The sequence below is a fragment of the Poecilia formosa genome, unplaced genomic scaffold, assembly GCF_000485575.1.
Source record: "Poecilia formosa unplaced genomic scaffold, Poecilia_formosa-5.1.2 Scaffold32, whole genome shotgun sequence".
Taxonomy (NCBI): Eukaryota; Metazoa; Chordata; class Actinopteri; order Cyprinodontiformes; family Poeciliidae; genus Poecilia; species Poecilia formosa.
In genome coordinates this window covers 733702-749455 of record NW_006799971.1, presented here as the reverse complement: position 1 = coordinate 749455, position 15754 = coordinate 733702, and the positions used below count along the sequence as shown (strand labels likewise).

The following is a 15754-nucleotide window of genomic DNA, read 5'->3' as shown; positions in this document are numbered from 1 at the left end:
AAAATAAAACACCTTTTGTCTTAATATCATTTCAGTAACAACTATTTTTTGCCTCGTGGTAAGATTAGCCATTCAAAACTAAAGGGAGCCATGGCAACGTACATATTAAATAGCAGAGAATGAAATAGGTTATTCTCGAAATAGATATTTATGAAGATTATTAACGATTGGAGGGTTAATATTGAGGGTTCTTTAAATAACATGAACACCATATGTCTGTTATTAATGTGTTCTTTTTTTGAATTCCATAATTTTGATATAAATAAAAAGGATTAGGGAAATGAATACTGATAACCATCAGAAAAGTGATGCATATTAAGCTAACATAAAGAATGTAACCTTAAATTTTATCATTTTTTGTTGTTATGACACTAAAAGGCCATAAAATGCGAGTAAATTTTTTTGGTTTTTAAATAGATATTAATGTTTTTTTATTATTATTATTATTTTTGAAATCATCTATTTTATTATTAAATATTATTAGTAGTAATATTCATTAGAGTTTTTTTTAATTAAATATTAAATAATAGATTTACTGAACTGAAATAAAAAATCTAAAGTGGTCATAGGACATAAGAGCAACAAGACTGTAGACAAGTGAAGTGAAGCTATTTGTGCGATCGATAATCGTGATCGTTCAGTATAAATCAGTTCTGCTTTGTGTGAATAAGGGCCAGGAGACAGGATGAGATGAAACGTCGTTTATCTGTGTGAATCAGAATATGAACTAATCAGTAATCAGGTTCATCACAGCGGGTTCAGTACCTCGCGCCCATCTCTCATAAACTGGCCAACAGCAGTATTTAATACATTAATACAGTGGTTCCCAAACTTTTTCTCCTGGGCCCCCCCAGTGGTTTCCAAACATTTGCTACCCCCACTCCCCCCATTGATTACAAATAGCTTTCTGGTTGAATGACGTGTGTTAGCGAGAGGGGGGAGGATTCTTAGAGACTCCTTCTCTCTGGGGGCGGAGGGGGTGGGGGATCTACTTTTTTGGGGGCAAAATGAATCTACATAGCTGAACATAGACAACACCAGTAGCCTACAAGCTACTTGTTAACAGGCTTAAGGTTCTGTATTGATACTAGCTAGTCATCTTTTAGCTAACATTACCTGCATCCAACAGCTTTACTCAACTCAGTCGGTTAGTTTGGGGCGAAAACTGTAAAAAGTTCTTTTTGTTTTGCTGGTTTGCTGCCGTGATTCTAACACAAACCTGCGTAGCTCCGCACAGCAGCAGCAGGTCTCCTTCACAGGTGGAAACCCAGCGCGAGCGACGTAGCGCTCATGTTGCGTTTAAAGGCGGCTATAGGAAAAACAGGTTACGACATGTTAACATCGGATTAAACAGTTTTAACTGCTGATAAAAGTGACAGAGGACACAGGAAGTGTGGAAGCCCCTACTGTATCAAATTCACGTAGGAATAACAGAGAGTTGGCCACTCAAAGGTAAAAAACCAGTGCGTACAGCGTTCATGTTTTTGTTTTTATTTTTTTGTTTTTTCATCCAGACGGCTTCCCGCGTGCCCCCTGCAATGGCACGGCGCCCCCCAAGGGGTGCGCCCCACCGTTTGGGAACCTCTGACCTAAAGAATGAGGAGAACTGAGAATGGATAGATCCATAGCTGGAAGTTTAGATAGAGGAAGACGTATGTAGAGGAGCAAATGGGCTAAGAATGAGAAATCTGACCCACTCCACATCCTGCTGCAAAGCTGGCAGTGGAGTGACTAAATAGAATCATGGATGGATGGATGGATGGATGGATGGATGGATGGATGGATGGATGGATGGATGGATGGATGGATGGATGGATGGATCAGTTCAGTTGAATAAATATCAGAACGTAATCTGCAGTAATGCAGTCACTTCTCTTGTGGGTCATGCTTGTGAGCAGAAGCAGAAGGAAAGGCTTCTTGATTCAAAGGACCACTGACTCGCAGATCAGTGAATGAGTAGTTGAATGAGTGGATCTTATCTTTTAAACAATATTTAATCCTGAATTTATATATAAATAAAGAGACTGACTATGAAACTATTTCTCTTCTCTTTTGGTTTTTCCCTTCCGGGGTCACCACAGCGAATCATCTGCCTCCAGTCAGTCCACTTCTCCCTATCTTCTACCCTCACACCAACTAACTTCATCGTCTCCTAGGTTCATAAATCTACCTTTGGTCTCCTGGCTTCGTCCTTCTACCAATATAATCATTGTCTCTCCTCTGAACATGTCCAAGCCATCTCAGTCTGGTCCCTCTGACTTTAGCTCCTAAACATCTAACATGAGCTGTCCATCTGTTTCTCCCAAAGAGAATCTCAACATCTTCAACCTTCAGTTCTGCTTCCTGTCTTCTCCTCACTCTCAGTGTCTCTGCACCTTTCTGTTCATCTGCAAACAACCTCATCTGTCAGTCTGTCCATCACCAAAGCAAACAAGAAGAAGCTTAGAGATGCATCTGCCTTCACCATGAACTATCTCTCTGACCTCAGTCCTGTCAATGTCCCACTCCGTTGTTTACATGATAATGACGCATGATGTTTTGACGCTATCAGATGTGTAAACCTCATGTACTTCACGTGTTGTTTGTGCATTGTATGAGCACCAAAGTCACGTTAAAGTGGCATGATCCTGGGGGCAGTCCATACTGTGACATAGTCTCAACTCCTTCTTGAAAACCCCTCATCATTCTTCTTTTTTTACCATCTACCACCAAATCACCATCCAATGCGGTCTATCTATACTCATCTCCTTCAGATTTCCACGTCTACGTAAACTGTTGTCCACCTTTGTTCCCCTGCTGCCACTCCTATAAGTCACCCAATGTTCCTGCCTCTTCTGGAAGAAAGTATTTACAACAGCCATTTCATTTCCATCCTATTCTCAGAGTCTACCAACATGTCTGGTAAAGTCTGCACTTATCACTGCCCTCTCAATTCTGAGGTTACTCTGCGTCACGTCATCTAGAGAGAAGAGCATCAGTCACTGTGAGTCACTGAAGTTGACTCATGCTGAAGACAGCAGGGTTGTAATGCCTCGGGTATATGTGCCTTTAGTCCCACATGAAACACTGTGACTTAACAAACTTTCTGTTTTCTTTCTTCACAGGGAAACAACTGATGATTCAGTGCTTGCAGGCAGGATGAAGGAGAGTCTCTGAGGATCCATGTTTCCCCATCTAGAGCAAAGCTGTGCAGTTTTAATACAAGTGAATTTCAGTCTATACATCAACAGTTTTTTAATCTACCAGTTTTTTTGCAACATGAAGCCAAGATGTTTTCACTCAAGCATTTAAAAGATCTGGATTACTTCCAGCTGTTCAGTGCAAAACCTTGAAAATCCAGTTTTGCAGTTTAAAGGAAACCTGTCATGAATAATCCACTTTTTTAGCCCTTATTTATATTATTTTGTGTACTTTGAGTCTCTAATATTGCAAAAATAATTTTAATGTATTCTCTCCTGGTGCTGCGTAGACAACTTTATATTTTTTTTTTGGTTATATTTTTCAGTCTGTTAATTTTTCTCTATGGCATTTTTGATGGGGAAATTCCTCAGCAACCTCTGCTAGTATAAAGAAGGGTTTTCCAAAAGACTTTGTCTAATTGAGGCATCAGTTCCTTCTCTCTATGGAAACGAGGTATACAGCAAAGTGGTAAGCTCCAAATAACGCTCAAATGACAGCAAAGCTTGTTTTAGACATGAACATTGTGTGTTGATAATAACGTCCTTGCAGTTGCTTGGTAAGGACAAACCAGTGGTTCGTCCGTGCCTGTCAGCACCTTCTGTTAGCAGAAGGTGCTAACAGAAAGACTGCGCTTCTGTTAGCGCTGTGTGCTGGCTTTTAGCTGACTCCTTGAGGATGTCACTGTACTGCATGTTTTGAGTGCAGTTGTTTGATTTTTTTTTTTTTTTTTTTGCAAGATTTGTCTTGACACTCCCATTAGCTAACTCCTCAATTATGTAGAGGCTTTTTTTTACTTCATTCATATTGTGATAGCATTAATATTTTATGATGTCTTCTTCATATGGAAGTCTTTTCAAATGTCAGCCATATTTAAGCATTTAGATGTTTTTCCATATCACACATTATCTCATTCCTTATCCACCCAGTATGTACATTTGTCAGGCTTTTGTTCCGTTGAAGTCAGCATGTTGAGTTTTTTCCTTCCCCCTTTGTTGTTATTGAATTGCTATCTGTATTTTTATTTCTTTATTTTATTAGAATAAGAATAAGGGGTTCAGTTTTACGGAGTGGCTTGTCTGCATCTGCTTTCGGATACGTTCAACCTCTGCATTTCTCCAGTTATTTATCTTAAAGATTTGAAGTAAACTCGCTTTAGAGGATCATTTAGCAGAGGTTAATTTGCAAGTGAATAACATGTTGCAACACTATTACTCTTGGTCATAATTATGGCAGCCATCCAGTTAAAGCTTGAATTAAAGATCTAAAGCTAAATGTTTGCATAAGTAACCTGCCACACTTTGATGTCATGCCTTATGAATGGGTCTCTGTTATCTTTAGTAGAGTTACTATTCTACTTGCAGTCATGGGCACAATCATCCTTATTTGAAGCTGTGTTTTTCTCTCTGTTGTTAGAAAGGAGGCTCTGATAAATTGTCAAATCTCAAACATTAGTACTTCTATTCCACTAGACCAAACTTCAGATCTCCAATAATAAATAGCTAATTTAAGACATTGACCATATTTGTTCATGCTAAGTGATGCTAGATCCCACAAATGAACGGACTTCCCAGCTTTTGAGCCAAAGGTAAAATAATTATGGGGCCATGCACACATAAAGGTACAGATGAAATGTAATTCACAGCTGTTCCTCCGAGTACACACTCCCTGCAGGCTGCCAGATGAGCTTATTATGAAACAAAGTAATATTTTAGCAAAAGAATGCAATATTTTTTCTGTCTCCTAAGGTCTGTTTTTTTTTTTTTTTTTTACATATCAAAGTAGCTGTTTGATTTTGAGTGCCGGCTACCAAAACAAAACTTTTTTTTCTTTTTTCAGAAGCAGTACTACTCATCACTTTTTCCTTTCATCTAACAAAGTAAATTGTAGATTCTTGTCTCTAAATTCTGTTAGAGGGGAGAAGAAAGCTATTGGAATTATAACTATCTGATTATTTCCATCCACCCATTAAAGTAGTCTTACATTGCAATCATTAAAAAATGTTTATGATTTAGCAGAGCTCAGAACTGCTTTGACTGTATACAAAGCCTATCAAACTCCTTCGAAGGTTTAAACAAAAGTGGTTTGAAATTGCATAAACTATGAATCAAGAGAGAAGGATATATTAAAAAATAATAATAAAAAAAATATCTGGATGAATATTAAAGCCAATTGTACTTTAGTTAGAGGGATTCAAGTGAGGAATTAAAACTGTGTTTTTATCTCTTCAAATTAAAATAAATGTATAAAAAATAATTTTCTGAACAAATACAATAAGATTTGATTATGTTTTCTCTTACCAGTTTGTCTACAGCAGCTGGAATTCCTTGGAGCTGGAATGCCTTCCTTCCTGTTGGGCCCCCGTCTATAGCCCTCCATACCACAAAACAAAGTGAACTGTTTTCTCCAACTGTCCACTAAAAGCAGCTGAATTAAGAGTTCACATGGGATTTATTGTTAATTAAAGTGACTTGAGTGAGACACAATATTCCATTGAATCCCTTCATGTTGCTTCTGCTGGCATCAGATTCCCAGGAAGTAAAATGGTTGAGGCGGACTGGGGAAAAAAAAAAAAAAAAACAGTAAGCCCCTACGGCTGAAGTGCAGACATACTCAGCCTGCTGACCTTTAAGCCAGTTGCTGATACTGCGGGTGGCGGTAGGAGGGTAAATAATGGTGATGCGCCTGTCACCTTCAGGCACAAGTGTTGGGAAGTTGGTCTAGGGGGGAAGCTGTCAAAAATTCACTAGGGGATAGATTGGGTGGTCTGCTGCCAAAAGAAAAGAGCATTTCTATTTAACTGGACTGGAAGTCTGATGGCAGCAGAGAGCCGACGTCTTTGATCATTAAACGCAACGGCCGCATCGGCAAACAGAGTGGCAGCTTTGAGAGCGCTGACCTTCCGGGAGCTGAAATGAACCAATTACACATACTGTTTTCTGTCATTATCTGCAGCTCAGCGAATCAATAGATTTTAGATTAACACTGGAGCGGATTTTTAAAAGAGGTCAAAGATGAAACATCAAATTTCACTCAACTGGGCAGCACATTGAGTGATTTTGGCTTTTAAGGAAATATTGTTTTGCTTTTACTGTCAGGATGGGTTACAGTGTTCTCATTAAATCCATTTCCAGGGGTTACAGAGAGCCTTTTCCCAGCAAACAAGCTCTGATAAATTGACTCCTGTCAAACAAAAACATAAGGCTGACAAGTCAGGCTGGCAGCTAATTGCAGTAAGCTGAAGGCACTGATAACACTTTTAGCTTAAAGTGCGTCTTCATGTTGGCTGATTACAGGAATCGGCCAACATAAGACGGTTTTTTTAAAGACCGCCTTGGAAGAAACTGCACATTGCAGATGATGTGCTACAACCTCCAACAATAAACACCTATTTGTAATTCAAAAAGAATCAATTCAGTTCATTTGTTGCTGTCTCCTGCTAGAACGGTCCCAGCAACTAAAATGCTACTTAACAACTTTGGGAATCAATAGAGGATTAAAGCCTGAGGAAGATTTATGGCTGAGGAACCGGCTTAAGAATAAATGAGATGGAGAAAAAAAAAAAAAAGTCAGCGGCTTTCTCTATGAATGTGGACTGTGGGGAGCGCTGAGCGTTTTTGGTAACAATATAATTAAAACACAGAATTTTTTCCCCCCACTTTTAAGTAACTAATGTTCTTTTTCTTGTCTTAGAGAAAATATTAAGATACAATTTTAGATATTGTCCACTGTTCTCACTGATGTAGCTGAATTTGAGATTAAAAGTGTCTGACTTACATTGAGCGGCAGACAAAGAGACAAAGAATCTGCTGTCTGATTGTGGATGCTATCTTGGTCACTGACAGAAAAAACTGTTGTGCGATAAAGAACGAATGAGGAAAATTCACATTATTGCCACCAAACATCAAAAAGTCCCATCTGGTTAGCAGTTGTGGCTGCAGTTATGACCACCAGAACAGCCCAAAGAATATTTCTCATAAAAAGATAAAACTGCTGATAAATGACCAGAGGTTAGTCTAAGTAAAGCTTTTGGGACTGAGTATCCCACTGCACATATGCTGTTCTTCTAAAGTTTTGTTTTATCACTTGATTTTGTAATACATTCTTTCTTTCTTCTTCAGTTTTCCTGAATATCTTTCATAGACAACCACAAAGCAACCAGCCGAAAAGTGAAAAAATAAATAAGCAAATAAATACATTTATGCTTTTGGAAATGTTTTACATATACAAATCTACAAACATATATCAATTCTGTGTAAAACCATGTTTTGCTGCTAATATGACTTCAAGTGTTAAGCACCTCTCCAGGCTTCGAACATTTGGAAACTGAAAGTTTAGCACTTTTCTCTTTGCAAATTAGCTCAAGCTTTAAGAGATTGGATAGAGTTACTGTGAACAGCAGTTTTAAAGTCATACCACAGGTTTAGGTCAGGGCCCTCTAAGTCCATCAGTGACTCGATGGCTGCATATTTGTGGTCACTGCCCTTCTGGATGGTAAACCTCTAAACTAGAGTTAACCCGGTTTTGATCTCTAACAGGGTTTTCTTCCAGAATTTGAAGTTCCTTAAATCTTCCCATCAGATTTTCCATTCCTATGTGGCAAAACAGCATAAAGCTACCACCAAAGCATTTCAATGATGGTTGCTCTGGCAACAGATTCACCCACCTGAGGTCTGGATCTTTGCAGCTCCTCTATAGCTACTCATGTCCATTCATGTTCTGTCCATTTTTTTAGACACAAGATCAATATCAATAGAAAATATGTTCAGCCATATAAAGCTTTAATAAAGCTTTCCCTGTGTGCCTGGTATTAAAAACTGGTGTTCCACAGGGCTTTGGTCCATGTTACTTGATATTTGAAGAGTATTGAAATGAGGAAAACAGAAAAAAAAATCAACTTTCCTTAACTAAGCATACAAATGACAAGTTCGTGATTGCTTGCTTGAATGATTTTAACAAAATATTTCTCATTTCAGTATGTTAATCTGTGTATCACTTGGTTTGTATTCAGTCCCGATAAGTTTATATTCCATAGGAGAATTGGGAAGTGGAAGAACTCTGCAGAAGTGTGGCACTGATGTGGATTCATCTCCCTTTTCTATCTAACTCTAACTTCATGCCTTGTGTTATTGACCAGCCAACTCATTGCTATAAAGTACACGGTCTGTGGATGTAATGTGACAACATCTGAAAACAATTAAAGGATGTAAATACTTTTTCAAAGCATGTTTGATAGGAAAACAAATGAATGTTTTGTGATGGCATTATCTGATCAAAAATATACTACCAGACTGAAAAGTATACTTTGTTTTTATTCTTAAAAAAAACAAAATGAAAAACATAAAGCACAAAATACACACAAATATTGCAGAGTCATTGTCCTCCCAGCGACCCTGTGGGTCATACGATTAGCATCTGTGAAATGAATAAACGCAGTTTGTTTTGTCCTACCATGACCCCATAAGTTGTGGCCAAATGCTCATGATTCTTTAATGATGGCAGAATCCCAGACACCCATACAAGGAAAGAAAGAAGAAGAAAAAAAAAACAGGCCAGGGGCATAAACCATATATTTCAAAAGGGCTGAAGATTGGACTCTATGTCTCAGTGGCCAAGGGTGATTTTCCGGGTGGAACCAAATGAATGAGGATAAAAATAACATCCCGGCTCGGCCCTGCAGCCGTGTAAAATATTTCCTATGTAATGTCATTTTGATTTGCTGATATTTGCCCGTCCGCTGGCTCGCCAGTAAGCGGCTCTCTCACTGTGATGAAATTTGACAAAATCTTTGCTTTAATTTCGCTAAGTTTGAAAGGCCATTATAATTTTCATCATTTATTTACTGCTCATGATAAAATAGTTATATTATAGTTTATGAATATTTCAGCATCTCCCTAATGGTTTTTGCTTTCTACTAGGAGATCTTAATGTTGCCTCAGCCACACACTGATAGAACCAGTCAACACTCTAACCTCATTAGTGTCTATTGTTTTGTATTTAAATAGTCTAGTTAAATAATCATGTCATTGCGTTGTACCTGAACCTAACAGTTATGTTGTAAAGCATGCAGGTCATAGCACTGTGAGGTTTTGAAAATGTATGATGTTATAATATTTTATGATTTTATTCATATTTTGGGAGGGATTTGACTACTTCCTGTCTGGGAACAAAGCATGGCCAATGGCTGAGGACTTTGAAAACACACTCAGCAGGACAAGTAGCCATTACCTTTATTTTCCAGTAGATTCAAATCTCTCTTCATGTACAGTCTGGGCTTTCTCCCATTTACTTGGTTTCTTCTAGTAGAATTTCTACCGGGCCAATCAGCTAACAGAAGAAGAAGTCGTGAAAGATGACGTTTTAGAATTGTAGTCCGACCGTAGCTTAGCAACTAAACAGCTTCTTTCACTTCTACCAGCATCGGTGGATGTGAATTTCCGGTAAGCTTCATAGCATTTAAGTGGCGCATTACCAATGTCACGTTAGAGGTTGGGTACCATTTCAAATCTCAATAGACTCCACACCTCCAGCAAGAAATTGATTCTCAACTGCTGAAGGTTCAGGCCCCCTGTAGGAAGCAAAGTGAAGTGCAATGGATTGTTTCTTTTACCAAGCTAATTCTTGCTATTAAAAGGGAGTGATTAAGGTTTTAGTTTTATTAATAGGTTTCATTGATGTTTAGTTGTGTTTCCCCCAATAGGGTGTAAATGGTCATTGTATAAGTTGCTGTGTCTTTGCAGTGGATCGGTTTTGTGAGTTCGGTTGTGTGTGTTTTGTTTGCACCTTTCATTTTCTGTAGGACACTTTTTGAGTTAAGTTATTTTTTTATAACCTCTTTGGCCCAGTGATTACATTTTGTACTTTTTTTTTTACTTTTTGGGGAGCTAAATAAAAACAAAAAACACAGACTAAAGATATTTCTACTGTGTCCTCTAAGCCTTCCCTGCTCGCTCCCTCACACCAGTAAGCGATCATTCTTCCCTCAGGCAGTAGATGTTTCTGTTTTGTGTATTAATCTGTGTGCAGCCTACGTAAAATCCATTTGTTAATTCTGTAACGCTTCAGTACTGTATGACATCTCCAGCATATAATCCAAGTATAATGACCTCTCGTCTTCCTCCTTCAGGTTCTGGATCTCCTCAGTTTGCCTCTGACTCCAGAGGTGTCAGGAGAAAACGCAGACTAATCAAAGAATTCAAATGAATCATTTCGGTGGGCTCCGGGCATTAGCTCTATGGAGAATCAGAGGCAGATTGGATTTTCCACTTTCGGGAGCAATCCTCTGTAATGTCACTGACACCTCACTAAAGCAACACTGTCATACTGTGTTATCTGGTTCAATATTCTTTTATTGGCATTTCCCTGCCTGGGAAGAGCATGGGGCAGGCCAAGAAAATGAGACAAGTGATGGAATATTCCCCTTGTTATTTCCGGCTGACAAGAGCGGGAGGAAGAGGAGAAAAAAATGTCATTTTTTTTCCCCCTCCCCTACTTTGACAGATATTTGAAACATCTTCTCTCTGCAGGGGGCCTGACTGTAGCAGCATTTTGTTCCAAGAACATCACAGAGCACGGCATCAAAACAGTTACGAGTAAAACAGCATTTCATCAATTATATTAAGAGACTAAACATGCTGACTTATTACGTCTCCTGGGAGAACTCTTCACCGGCATGCGTGTTTTTTAATGTCTATATTTAACTATGTGTTCCGTCATTAGAAATGTATCAGAACCTTTTAAAGTCCTCCCTAAAGGAAGCTTTGCATGGTGGAAAATAGTCTGTCGTTTTCCAACTCTGAGAAAGATGGTGTAAAATTGTCAGGTTTTTTTTTTTCTTTTTTTTTCCCCTCTCTTGCATTAATTCACCTGAAATATGCTGCGGGCTCAAAAATGGTAGATGAAAGCTTTTCCTGAGATTAGTCACAGCAGTCTGTCAATTGTACTATCTTACTTTATCATTTTCTCGCTCTGTTGGAATTCTGCCTGACATTAATTTATGTATATCTGATCCCTTAAAAAAATATTGGATTTAAATATCTCGGAAATTCCCCCCACTACACGCTTCATCTTTCCCTTCTGATTTTCACGTACTCCGCCTTTCTTGTGTAACTTCATCAAGAAGTGGTTTGCACAGTAAGTTCAAACCAGGACCAACATCTGTCTCATTCCAGACCCACTTCATGAACAGCTGCATTTTCACCACACCAGACACTTTTCCATTTTTTTCACATAACCAGAGACTGTAAACATCAGTTAAGTTCAATAAGTTAGAATATATGTTCCTATAAGATTAATTTAATATAAAGCATTGACATCTAAACAGAGGTTTAGTGCAGTAAGTTCATTTTAACTATGACTAACTAAACTTTAACTACACACCCCTAACATTCTTGCAATCATTTCCTATGTTGAGAATTTTCAACATTTGGCTACAACTTCCCCACACAGTATTCAGTGGGTATCTAGTCATTTCTTTTAAACATTTTTAAATGGTATTAATAGTTTGTTTTTTTTCAAACATCTGTCAATGAAATCAACCAATGTGCCATCCAGGTCAATAAAAATGATTTTTAATTACTTTCTTTTGTTAAATTATTGCGGCCTCGATCTGCAATAAAACTGAGGCTCTTTTACATCAAAATTTAATAATAACAGGTATTAAAGCCATTGCCTGATTTCACAAGTTTTGTTTCAGCCACGAGACTCTGATGAAGGTTTAGGATTTGATGTAAACAGCATAAAAACATGGATCCATGCCACCCTGTGACAATGTCTCAGGAGACTAAGGTGGTCAAAGGATGTTTCTTGAAACCAAATCCATCTTTATTGCCCAAGTGCAACCTATGTTCAACTTTTCCCTTGCTGTCTGAAATGCTCATTTCCCATCTTCCAATCATCATATCCAATCTGTGGCACTTCCATGTGTGGCACTAATTCAAATACATGATTGTTTTCAAAGCATCTGCAGTCTGAATGTTCATGTCGCACTTCTATGTCATAACAACGAAACCTCAAGTAGGCTGTGAAATTTAAAAATTCCTTTATTAGTGCCCAGTGGAAGGCAGTGGTGGAACGTTATTGATGGAAAGCTGTGCATCTTCCTATAACGCTGATATGCAGATCAAAACAATGTGATGGGAGTCTTAACTTTAGCATTCCCTTTACTGTTACTCTTCAGAGTACGTTGTTTCATTGTTTTAATTTTCCTCTTAAAAAGCTTTGTGATTAATCTGGAACTTATTTTGTTTAAAAAAAGTCATTATTTCTGAATTCATTCAGATTTCTAAGCTCACCAAATGTTTGCATGTTCTTAATCATCAGCAATCACATTAAAACCCAAGAGAAATACTGGATAAAACAGCATGTGTGAATGTTGTAGATGAGTGAAACTGAATCAACTGTATCTGACAGAGTTATACTGGGAAGGTTCATTAGCTTATGGTCATTTATGGAACAATGGATTGTTTGGTAAAGAAAATTTTTACACTTTCATAAACATAGTATGAGAAGAAACCAGTTTTATTTTTTTTCCATTTAGCATTCACAAAACTGATAAAACCATTTATTCCCTCATTCTTCACAGTTACCTTTGCTCTCTCGCTTACACTCGTAACTTTTGACATTACAGCCGAGCTCGAAGTCAGTGTATTCTTTCTGACATTTGCTCAGTGTGTTGCCATAACAAAGAAACTAAATGGGCCAAGGCAATTTTCTGAAATAAGCACAGTTTAAATGCTAACCTATGCTGTGCAAAAGCATGAATCACTTCTGCCAGTGCAGCCGGCGTGTTCAGTGAAAGGGCAGCTAGCTAAAGGCATTAGTTTCATCATGCTGCAGAGTTGTGTCAAGCTGCACAGGTCAGAATGACTGAAGGTTTTTATACCAAACAGTTAGAGAAAGACAAACCAACTTTGTGTAAAGTCAGAAATACAGGTGTACCAGTCATGGCTGTTTTGCATCAGTGGTCATAAAACGTTTGGAATTACAAAAACAAATTATCTTAATGGAAAAATTAGTTTTTTGATGAAGTTTTTGGAATGCAATGAGTTGTTTTTTTGGCTGTATCAAAGCAGATGTATTTCGCAAAACTGCAATGGCAAATCTTTTTTGAGATGGCACGAGTCACGTCATCAACAACCGGATGTTACTACTGACGGAAACGACAGAGAAGACAGGAAGTAGTAGGAGGATGATGGTTTGTTTTTGGACAATCTGCGGATGGTTCCACTAGAGCTCTCACAGCTTCACACAGTTCATAAAAAGTTGTGTAATTTTAACATGTTGAATTTATAGCTCTTCTGTGAAATTGCTGACTGCAAATTTCCCCAAAACACTGCACAGGTAACCACTCCCAAGTAGGCGGGGCTTGTTGCTCCAACGCGTGAATAAAACGCTGACGTCTCCTCTGTTGGATGAGAGATGATGAGCACCAGCACTGTGGCTGAGTTATGAATATATCTTATGTAATTGTCTACAACCATTGCTGCAATGATTTTTAATGATTTATCTCATGAACAAACTTATTCACATGTGATTCTAATTTAATTTCTTATTCTTAACATTGCAGTTGCGAAATTGAGCTTTTTGACAATAGCAGAATATAGAGAACAACAAGATACAGTGTAGAGTGACTGGCTGCCAGGCACAAGACCTGCATGCATTTGTAATAGAAATGCAGCCAGAGGTCATGAGTTCATTAATGGACGGGTTGTTTAGTTGATGATATTCTGCTGGACTCTGGGAAGCCATCGCCACACAGCCTGTTCCCAGGTGCAGCCATATCAAGGCCTACACAGGACAGCTATGTTTGAACATGCTAATCCCCAGCCTTCATTCTTCCCAAACTTCAATCGCTGCCGCTGTTGGCACTTCCCCCCCTGAACTCCCCCACAACCACAGCCTCTGCAATGTTTTGCACACAAAACAAACCAGGGCCGGTCAGAGAGAAGCATTCGTTAGACCTTCAAAGCGACGCTGAACCTGCCTGGTGATAAAACACCGTTTTGACTCAAAGCTTTGAAGAGTGCTACAACACATGAACTTTACCAAAGGAAGGAGCACTCTTATAAACTCCTTTATATACATAGATGCTCACCAGCACTGTCACACATTCAAAGCAGCACAGAGAGGAGACGTACAGTCGTTGCAGGCCGACTCTATTTTGGAGTAAGCTTCAGATCAATCCGAAGGGAAAGGGCAGGGTTCTCTGCCTATCAGAATAACTGAGTCTGCTGACCTTTTTAAATGGGTGAAAGATACGCTAAGGTAAACAGTGGGTAGCTTGCAGCTTTATGGCACGCTATATTGATCCCTGTTCTCAGAAAGGTCATACACTTGAGAGGTGATTGTTATTAGATAAGCAAAAAGGAAAAAATAAATAAATAAAAACGTCAGTGAACTTTTGAGTTTTGCAAGTCAGAAGACGATGACATTTGACTGTACTGACTTGTTCTTCTTGCAATGGAGGTTTATTCAAATCTTATGCACTGTGCTGTGTGATGTATGAGTACAGTACAGTGTAGCTTCACATTGGCTCGGTGTGTGTGCTGAGTCAGCAGTGGCGTTATGTGTGTATGCATTAGCAAATTAGAGCCAGTCTAATTTCTGCTAAATAGCTAATCACAGCTCTGAGGAAGAGGTAAGTTAGAAAGAGATGAATGTGATTTGAACATTACAGAAAGGAAAATACTGTAGCAACGTTCATTTTACTGAGGATTTAGAGAGTCCTTATTGTGGAGAGGTTAGTCACTTAAAAATGAAGTACAGTTTAACCAAAAAAAAATCTTTAAAGAAATATGGTTTTCATCCTGGTTCACTGGACAAGGGACTACACAAATATTTCCGTAAACTTTGCCCTTCAGCTCTGCAGAAATATTTATTCATACAGTTTACCAACTGTTTTAGGGTCATGTTGATGTGCTGAATCCAAAAATCACATTGGTTTTGCTCAAACAGGTCAACCTTCAGAACTATGGAGCAACATCAGCATCAAAATGCAGGACTTGTTCTCACATCTGGATCAGTTTCCAGAGAATCTGATCAATGAGTGAAGAGCTGGAGGAGAGATTCCATCAGGACAGAAAAGAGATGGAGAATTTTACACAATGAAGACGTGATGTTCAACTTACGTGTACTTACTCTTATTGATGTTTATTATTCAATTTACAGAAATCCAAGTTTATGAACTTTAATTAATACACTGTTAGAAAACTGTTTTTTTTCTCCTAAAACCTTTTTATATAACATAAGTGTTATCTAAACACAAATGAACTGATAATGTTATCAATTCAGTCAGGAGATCAGATTTCTCTAAATCAAATTAGAATAAAAACCTGACCTGATTCAGAAAAATGGATGTCATTTATGAATTCAGCTGTGGAAAATAGTCCTAATTCAGTTGAACAAACATAGACAATTTACAAGAAATATTTTTTGTAACCCAGTGTTATTTTAGATTTAATCAACAGTTTATTTGGTGTGGACTTTACCTTCCTTTTTTTTTGCAGAGGATGTAGTTCTGGTAGCACCTTAATAAATCAGAGCAGATGTTATTAAGACCCAGATGTCTCTTTGTAAT

The 15754-nt window shown here is 38.2% G+C and overlaps 1 long non-coding RNA gene across 1 annotated transcript in view; it reads right to left on the bottom strand.

Annotated features, from left to right (window-relative positions):
• Nucleotides 1–15348, bottom strand: part of LOC107835938 (uncharacterized) — a 20242-nt gene extending 4894 nt beyond the window's left edge. Inside the window, exons 1-2 of the long non-coding RNA XR_001661779.1 lie at nucleotides 15074–15348; nucleotides 11601–11606 (exon numbers count right to left, since the gene is read on the bottom strand). This is a non-coding gene — a long non-coding RNA (uncharacterized LOC107835938). The remainder of the gene's footprint in view (nucleotides 1–11600; nucleotides 11607–15073) is intronic.
• Nucleotides 15349–15754: the final 406 nt, after the last annotated feature.